Raw genomic sequence first — 8,807 nt, 5'->3', positions numbered from 1 at the left:
TTCAAATCCTATATAAAGTGAACTGTTTATCTAGAATCCGGATCCAGATCACCTCCAAAGTTTAAACAAGTCTTCCATGGCCTAATATCTGTCTGTAGTCCAAATTTGGTGAGAATCTGTGAAGTTGTTTGGATGTAATCCTTCAAAGCCTATATAAAGTGAAATCCAGAATCCGGATCCAGATCACCTCTAAAGTTTAAAGGAGTCTTCCATGGCCTAATATCTATCTGTAGTCCAAATTTGGTGAGAATCCGTGAAATAGTTTGGATGTAATCCTTCAAATCCTATATAAAGTGAACTGTTTATCTAGAATCCGGATCCAGATCACCTCCAAAGTTTAAACAAGTCTTCCATGGCCTAATATCTGTCTGTAGTCCAAATTTGGTGAGAATCTGTGAAGTTGTTTGGATGTAACCCTTCAAAGCCTATATAAAGTGAAATCCAGAATCTGGATCCAGATCACCTCCAAAGTTTAATGGAGTCTTCCATGGCCTAATATCTATCTGTGGTGAAAATTTCATCAAAATCCGTGCAGTAGTTTTGACGTAAACCTGCTAACAGACAGACAGACAAATAAATAAATAAATCAAAAACAATAATTTTATTACATCATTGACGTAAAAATCCACCCACTCGGTTTTTGGAAGACAAACTAGGCCCCAAGTTCCACCTACTCCTCTGAGTCTATGCCATTGTGCTCACTTGCATACCACCTTACTAATATTTGCTATATGTGATCATGCTGCTAATCCTAACAGTTATAGGGCATGAGGCGGGGTACACCCTGGACATGATGCCAGTCTATCACAGGGCCACACACAGATGGATAAACTCACCTAACCTGCATGTCTTTGGAAGTGAGAGGGAGCCGGAGCATCCAGAGGGAACCCACATGAACACATGGAGAACATGCAAACTCCACACAGAATGGCCTGGGCAGGGAAGCGATCCCATGACCTTCTTGCTGTGAGGCAACAGTGCTCACCACTAAGCCACCGTGCCACCCTGATCATGCATAATCATGAGAAAACACATTTTCCAGAGGAGGAGACTTAATATATAAAATACAAATAAGACCGTGGGGGGGGTATAGCAGCTGGGTCATATTTGCATATTACTTCTAAAGTGAATATATCCTTCACCAGTTTAGGATGTGGTGTTCAAGCTGCTTCAGGTCGTGGACTGACATGAGCCAAAGAGAGGTCAGTGTGGAACAGGAGTGGGCAGGTCTTGTTCCTGCAGACACGTGCATTTCCCTCTACAGTCATTTTGTACCTTATGTTGCTCACTTACTGGATGTGTCATTTATGATTAACTACTACAGCCGTCTATTTCTGTAGAAATCAGGTGAGAATTTCTTCTTCTTAAATGGCTGCATGGAGGAGAAAACAGTCAGTGGGTTCACTCAGGAGGTCAGCAGATGTCTCACAGACACCTCGTCAGCACAGAGGAAATTAAAGATGATCCTGAAATGAACATTTGCCCCTTTTTTCTAAGTTAATGCACGAATTAGGTATTCAAGGTCAATGTGTTTGGCAGGGAGGATCAGAAGGTGTCATCCAGGGGTCATGTGGATGAGGAGGTGTGTCCTTTTGGTCTTGAAAGCAAACAGCCTGAGGCCAGTGTGTCAGGAGATTGAGTGATCTTGTGATCAGCAATTAGTCCTTGAACGGCAAACAGGTCAGCAAAATAAGTGAGTGAAAGACTGCACGCCTGCTCTGGTTATGCCTCTGTACAAATGCCGTGCAGCAGTACAGTTAGGTCCAGAAGTATTTGGACACTGGCACAATTTGGACCCAGATCTACAAGACTAATGGCATTAAGACTCACGTGTGCCTTCTGTGTTTCTGCTGGATGAATTATTATTATTATTATTATAACATCATGTGAGGACTGATTGCTCTCCTGTCACTCATAATTCCATGCCCCTCTCAATCGAAGCCACGCTCTCCCACACCAGAACAGGGCCAAAAGTTTGAAACTGAAAAAATAAGATCTGAAAGTGACAAAAAGATCTGAAGGTGAAAAAAGAAATATGAATGAAAATAAATTATTTGATCAAAATAATTACTGAGCTGAATCAAAAGTTTATATATCTTACACTTATTTTTATTTTGATAATATTTTTTAAATGATTATTAAATTCAAGAACAAACATTGAATTTTCAGTTTCAAAATTAATTTTTTCAATCTTTTTTTATTTTCAGATTACAAAACTTTTGGCTTGGATTTAGCGCCATATGCCCCCACCCCATCCCACCCCCATGGCCCCCAAGAAGGGCAAGAAATGCCATTTTTCACTGCTCAATTTATTGCAGAAAGACTGTTTAATAAATTTTTCCTCTACTTTTGCATAAAGATTCCATGCCATCTGTTTTTTTTGGTGGACGAAATGTTATTATTATTATTATTATTATTATTGGATTTGGTACAAACAATCCTTGGTGGACTGTTTGGTCAAAGTAAGTTGGACTTTCTGATTGAATCCCTGTGCCCCTCCCCCACCCCCAGGGCCCCCAAGAAGGGCAAGAAATGCCATTTTTCACTGCTTGATTTATTGCAGAAAAACTGTTCAGTAACTTTTTTCTCTACTTTTGCATAAAGATTCTATGGGAGGCTGCCTACAGACAGAAAAATGCCATTTTTGGCCATTGAATTATTTTAAAATCCCAAAATCCTCCTGGGAGCAGGAGATCCCATTTTTCCAGCCTGGCCTCACTTTTTTTTTTTTTTTTTTTTTTTTTGTGCTCCCATCATGAAAAGCTCCTGCTTTTTGTGACACAGTTTTTTTTTTTTTTTTTTTTTGCCATTTATAATCTTCCCCTTCTCCTAACGCTAACCATAACCATAGTGTAAGTGTTTACCCTCATGTGTGTGTACCTTAATCATGACTCCCCCAGACCCCCCTTCACCCCACATTTTGTGCCCCCTTTCATGAAATGAATTAATTCCCCTGTTACGAAAAATGCCCCATTTTCGTACCCCTGTCATGAACCCATAGATTAATGTACTTTTCATAAACCAGTCCCTCAAACTGCCATGACACTGGGTTGCATTTTTCACGCTGCATGATGTGTTGTACAAAATCTAGCTCTTCCTCTAATTTTGCATAAAGATTTGTTTGGAGGCAAGAAGAATGGCATTATCCATTCTCCCAAACTACCAAAAAAGCCAAAAATGACATTTTGCACACATCTCAATGTATAGCTGAAAAACTGCTCATTAAGATTTTTCTTGATTCTCTGTAGATATTCCTCAAATCAATGTCTACCTACATAAAGATTTTCATTGGCCTTTAATCATCAATGCCACTTTCCACATAATTGGTCAAAATTACTCTTTGTCCAAAGAACAAAGAACCACCACAGTGGAGCTGAAACAAACAATCAAGATGTGCTTGTAGTGGAGACTTTTTTTTTTTTTTTTTGCTTTAATTCAAAATGTTAACCAGTAGTATTGCATTACTCTGGTTTTACACTGGCTGTGTTGCAAGTACATGGCAGCTGAGTTGCTCAACTCCTGCAACTCGTGTGTATGTAATTGCACCAGGGAGCATTTCAGCTGCATGTCTGCTTTGTTGCTGCTCAATCTTTCCACATCGCTGGTCTTTGATAATACTTATATCCTACACTTTCTTTCTGTAGAGTAACTGCTTTTTGGAAGGGATTTTACAGGGTGCAATAATCTTAATCAAGGGCGCAATTTAGAACTAGAAATTGGGGAGGACAAAGTGTGAGACCTGCAGGGCTGAAGCTCATAGGCCGGGGGTCTGGGGGCTGCTTTAGGCCCCCAGAAGCCAACGGTTTCTAGATAAGCTCAGATGCATTCTGAGCATCCAGAACAGTAATTTTAATGTTTTGAGAAGACCATAAAGTGGACACCATTTGACTTATGCAATTTGAAACTGTGGATATAAGTACTTTATTCTGAGAATAGCCAGCATTGATTTCATTAACATCCTGGTGTAAATAAGGTATCACCACATGTGTAGAACTCAAAAAGAATGATAGGTTGAGTTTTCATTAAAAAAACAACTGCAATGTGGTAAAATGTATTCATAAATATGAAAGAACAGGCTCTTAATAATTATTAACTATCGCATACTGTATTTTTTTTTCTCAAGCTTTGTTTTTGCAAAAGTTTGAAAAAAACAATAGCTCATACATTTAGGATAAATTACTTATCATGAATTTAATTTTCGAAGTGGCACAAATGACAACACTCATACTGAACATAATTTCACTTGCATAGACTGATTTTGGAGATCAAGCAATAATTGCAGATGGGCTTTCTGAGGTCCCAGATAGCTTTTCTGATTTCCTTTTGTAACTTTCAGAATTTAGTAAATTAGCATATGGTCCATTGATACTTATGTGTAGACACTAGTCCCTAGAGGCAACTATTTTTGGTTTCAAATCTGGGCAAATGCAGTCCCAGAAAATTCTGAATGTGACAAACAAGAAACAGGTGTTGTAAACAAGTCAATGCTGCTAAAAATACAAACTTGCAGAAACAAAGACACTATTCTGACATGATTTGCACATAAGACTGACATAGCATGTTTCAAGTACACACATATATGTCAGAAGGTGGGGGGGACATACCATATTCTGTCCCCCCTGGTTGAAAAGGTGGGGGAGACATGTCCTCCCTATCCCCCACCAAATTGCGACCATGATCTTAATTTATGGTGATGGACAAGTGGTTAGTGCGCTTGGTTTCAGTACACAAGGTTTTCCGGTTCGAACCCCACCCCTGCCACATTTCTCCTTGTAATGTGGAGTTGCATCAGGAAGGGCATCTGGTGTAAAAATTGTGCCAAATCAACATGCATATGCCCCTTGGATCTGCTGTGGTGACGCCAAGTGACAACAAGGGAGCAGCCGAAGGGACTTACTATACGAGTATTATTTTTATAATCCAGATCCTGTGAGTCATAGAGGACTTTGTGGCTTTTGCTGAACAACATTCAGACAAGTGACTTCTTGGAAATCAGTCATGTGACTTTTTCAATTGATGAAATGTTTTAAATAATTTAATTTATATTTTTCATGTCTGTGGCCTCTTCCCCACACATAGACACTACAGTAAAATTACTGTTAATTATTTAATGTTGCCAGTGTGATGTCAAAATGAGTGCCTACAGATTATTTCTTTATTTACAATAGAGTGCTTCCACAATGCAGGCGGTGTGCAAAGTGTAAAATGTAGACACACGATGACAAAAATGAAAATGTGCATGCAAAACAGACACACATCTTGTGTGTTTCAAGCCTGATTCATTTCGGAATTCTAATTTTTTTATACTATACAGTCTGTCAATTTTCAGAGCTAAGTAATTGTACAATTTAAATATAAGGATGATTTTTAATGCAAATAATCACTTTTACAGCAAGTTTTTTTTTGTTTTTTTTATGTGTCAGGGGATGGATCCATGAACATTTCAAAGACAGCGTTTATGTCTTGGACTTCATTTACATCACTCACTAAGAAAAACAAAAGTATGGATGCTGTTGTTGTTTGTCTTTTCGGCAGCCCCCAATTATTCAGGGTCACCACAGTGGACCCAGCACAGATTTTCCCAATGCCATTCCTGTTGCAACTCCAGTTCTACATGGAGAAACACACACAGCCACTGGTCTTCCCAAATAGTCTCCCAGCCAAGTCTTAATCAGGACCTACTCTGGTTCACTTCTGAGATCTCAGGATGGCCAAATAACAACAGTATAACACTGTATGGTGAATCTGCCTGGAGTAAGCTTTTCTCAAAAACGGAGGGACTGTGCAAGAAGGAGACCAGTGAGGGAAGCCACCAAAACACTCATGGCAGCCATATAGGAGTTATAGGCTTCTGTGGCTGTGATTGAGCATCATGCAATTTTTGTCTATTGCATCAACTCTCATATTGTCCCATGGTGGAGTTACACACAGTTTTTTTCTTAAAAAGAACCAAGCTACAATTTACCAAGAAAATGCATGGAAGACTCAAGCCTAGATATGATTTGTTGTCTTGTATTTGCACAGCGCTGGACTTCAGACCAGGTTTTGGTGCAAATGTTTTTGGGTGACAAAAGATCTCAACACACCAGCTCAGCCCAACCACACCTCACTGTCAGACCAACAAGCCAACAGGGGTGCAAGTGGTGTTGTTATTTAGAGAATGCAGGCAGTGTTTAAAAATGACAATTTCATCAGGTGGAGACTAGCAGTGATATCTGTGCTGGGCTTTTGGCTGCTTTGCACTGGTGTTTAATAGGGACCAAAGAATTGCTCAGGTTGTCAACATGCTAGTGAGGAGGGGGAGGAGGAGTAACAGGAAGACAGAGGACGGGAAGGAGAGGAACAGTATAGTAGTCAGTAAACCAGTACCGAGCAGTATTTGTGGTATTTATTGTTTTTTACTTTTACTATGCTTCTTACCCTGTGTGCTGCTGTACAATGCTGCTGGAACCTCAATTTCCATGAGGGAGTTTTCCCAAGGGATTAATAAAGTTATATCTAATCTAATCTCATCTAATCTAATGTAATCTAGTTTGTAGCTCATCTGCATGGTATTTGCATTGCATTTTGTAGATGTCAAATGTTTTGAGTCTTAGTGTTGATAGATATCCAGATGCCAACGGTCAGGCACCAACGCATTTGACATTGAAGTATTCAAGCATTTAGGCAGGTGTCGGCACTTCAGGTGTCATATTGTCTCTGGACTTAACAAGTGCAGACAGCGTCATCATCGGCCAACAGCACACAAATGCAAACAGGAAATGATTCATACAGTGTATCGAATGCAGATTCAATAGTCTTGTAACAAGTGAGATCAATTGATTTATCATCTATTTAGTATTATTATCCTTTGTCTCCGGTGGGTCAGAATAGCAGTAGTCTAGGGGCCCAGGCGCCCTTCTCCACAGCCACATCCTGATGTTCCTCCTGCACAATTCAGCGACATTCCAAAGCCACATAAGGGTTATCATCTTGTTCAGTTTATTGCATGACGTCTTCTCACTGGAAATTGCTTGAAAACCCTCCAGAGGTACAGATGTCCATCCATCTCAGAAGTAAATGTTTTTCTCCTACTGGCATCCATGATCTCATGCTTTTGATCCCTAGGTAAACCTCCTAACCATATGTGAGCTCTTGAACTGAAAACTTTGCCTTATAACCCAGCTTTTTCTTCCACGAGACAAGCAACCACCATACAGTTACACCTTACAGTTGCCTGCCCAAACTGTTTGATGGTCTCACACTTCAGTTTTCCCAAACTTGTCAACAAGACTTCAAGATAACTGAACTTCTTCATTTAAGCAACAGCTAACCTAAATGTTAGCTTAAATAGGAGGGCGCATACTTTACGGTGGGCACAGTGGCTTAGTGGTTAGCACTGTTGCCTCACAGCAAGAAGGTCATGGGTTTGATTCCCAACTGTGGCCTTTCTGTGTGGAGTTTCCATGTTCTCCCCATGTTTGTGTAGGTTTAGTCCGGGTGCTTCGGTTTCCTCCCACATTTTAAGACATGCAGGTTAGGTGAATTGGAAACTTTATAATTGTGCAGGTCTCCCTTGCAAAAGAGGTCTTGATCTCAGTGGGACTAACCTGGTTAAATAAAGGTTAAAAAAATATCCGAGCACCCTCTGGTGGCCATTTTTGCCAGCTGAAAACATCACCGAACTCAATACAAATACATGTAATTTGGTCATTTTTCAAAAGGATCAGACTCGTCAATAAAGTCAATTTAATGTAAAATGGTTCGTGTCAGGTCAACTTGGTGTAAAAATCTCATCATTCCAGGCAAAGAGAGCTGTCAGCTAGAAGCAAACTAGAGACAAAACCAACCCAGTTGATTTCAATAAACAATCAATAAAGCCCGAGCGTGTTTTCAGCGGGCAGCTAGTCGCAGAAGTATGAATTCTCGCCTTTGGATTCACCACTTCATTTCATGATGGCATCACAAAATTTGGGGTGAAGTGGTTGGGGGAAGGGAGTTGGGTAGGGTAATGGTTCGAGTTAAAAATAGTGAACTAAACTTGACTGTGTCACGAAAATGTGATGCATTTGTTGACAATATCCCCCCAAAAAAGTGAACTGCCTTGTTCTAAATCCTTACCAAATACAGATCTAAACTTCTGAAATTTTAACATGTTGACGTGAAAACCTGGAACTTCCCAAAAAGGTTTAGCTTCCCAAGATCAGATGATGATGAAGTTAAATAATGAAATGAACAAATGAAATTAAGCAGTAGTTTACATTCAACATACAATTTATTCAAAGTACAGGAAGCATTAAATGAATAAGTAATATTAAGAAAAAATATACATAGAAAATCATTTAATTATTGTAATGAATGCATTTACTCTGGTCTGACCTCCTGCTCCTCCAACTTTTTGAGGTGATGCTTGTTGCCTTCATGCAATGTGTCAAGTTCACGTAATGCATTAAGGTTTGTGCTCCAAATTCACTCTTTTCCAGCACTGTGCATCATGGTTCCATGGCCTCAAGTTTGGTTACGTTATTTTTCATTGATTGACAGGAAGGTAAAATACATCCTAGTGCACCTTCCAAAGAGGCCATCAGAAGTACATCATCTACGGAAAGAAACAAACAACCAAAGCAAAAGCAATCTGGAGACCTCCATATGGACGCTCACCATCTCTTCTGTTATCACATGTCACAAAATTAGGAATGTAAGAAATCAATGTGATGAAATAAGTGACTCAAATGGGAAGCTCACTGCAGGTTCTCATTTCTCCCCCATGTCCAATACTGCCAGTGCTGCCAGACCAACCCATCTCCCCATGCTGGCTTCTCATTTTC

This window comes from Thalassophryne amazonica, chromosome 12 (assembly GCF_902500255.1).
Source record: "Thalassophryne amazonica chromosome 12, fThaAma1.1, whole genome shotgun sequence".
Lineage (NCBI taxonomy): Eukaryota > Metazoa > Chordata > Actinopteri > Batrachoidiformes > Batrachoididae > Thalassophryne > Thalassophryne amazonica.
The sequence above is the reverse complement of the archived record's forward strand: the minus strand, read 5'-3'. Positions refer to the sequence as shown.